This window comes from Crocodylus porosus, unplaced genomic scaffold (assembly GCF_001723895.1).
Source record: "Crocodylus porosus isolate Cpor-Errol unplaced genomic scaffold, CroPor_comp1, whole genome shotgun sequence".
Taxonomy (NCBI): domain Eukaryota; kingdom Metazoa; phylum Chordata; order Crocodylia; family Crocodylidae; genus Crocodylus; species Crocodylus porosus.
The window spans coordinates 22585207-22586393 of NW_017728913.1; positions in this window are offsets into that span (position 1 = coordinate 22585207).

Below are 1187 nucleotides of genomic sequence, written 5' to 3' on the forward strand. Positions count from 1 at the left end.
TCCTGTTCCTGCCCCTAGCAGCAATGACCAGTGCTCCAGGCTCCTGCTGGCTGCCACACTGGCCCACCATGCCAATGCCTGGCCCATGGCTTTCTCGCCCCACCTGGCTTCCCACCCCCCCACACACACAGTGACCACCTGCCTGGCCACAGCATGCCATTCCAGGTCCACCACTGCTACTGCACAGCTGCTGCCATCAGGGACACTGACAAGGGGCTTTTGGACACCAGCACTAGGGCTTCCATCATGCTCCTGGGTCTCCAGCCAGGACTGGTGGCAGCATTTCCTCCAGCACACCTGGGATGATGAGCAGTGGCTGGAGCCATTCTGCAGGACCCAGGCCACCTTCTGGGACTTCCTTAAGCAGCTCCATCCCCATCTGGAGCAGCAGGACACTGGCATGCCCCTCCCTGCAGACACCTGCGTGGCCCTTGCACAGCCCAAGCCGGCCACACCCACCACCCTGCGGTATGTCAGCCACCTGTATGGCATGGGCAAGGCCCTCCAGGATGTACTGACAGACACTGTGATTCATGTGCATGACCCCCAGGCTGTGGTGAAGGGGTTCCTTGCCCTGGGATTCCCCCGATACATTGGGGCCTTGGAGGAACCCACATCCTCATCACCTTTCTGCACCATGGAAACCACCTCTATTACAGGCGCGGGGACTTTTACTCCATGGTGATCCAAGCTATCAAGGACCACCCCTGGGTATTGGCTGGGAAAGCAGTGCACATGATGCCTGCATCTTCCAGAACTCTAGCCTGCTGGGCCTGGTGGAAAGTAGCCACTTCACCCCAGGGGTGCAGTGGTCATCTTGCCCCTCCTCACTAGGGATCCCTCCTACCCTCTCCTGACCTGGCTCATGTAGCCCTGCACTGGAGATCTGGACCCCTGCTATGCCCACTTCAAAAGCTGCCTGGGCCCAACCCATGCCTTGGTGGAGTGCACCTTCCAGCACCTCAAGGGATGCTGCCACTCCCTCACCACCTGCCTTGAGTTCACTGATGATAGCCTCTCCCAGGTCATCATCACAGCCTGTGTGCTGCATAACATCTGTGAGCCCTGGGGGAGCTCTTTGGTGAGGCCTGGGCAGAGGAAGCACAGCCCACAGAGGACACCTGTCAGTGAGAGCACCACCTGCGGTGAGAGCACCACAGTCCCCCTCCCCCAACCCTTTCAAGGTG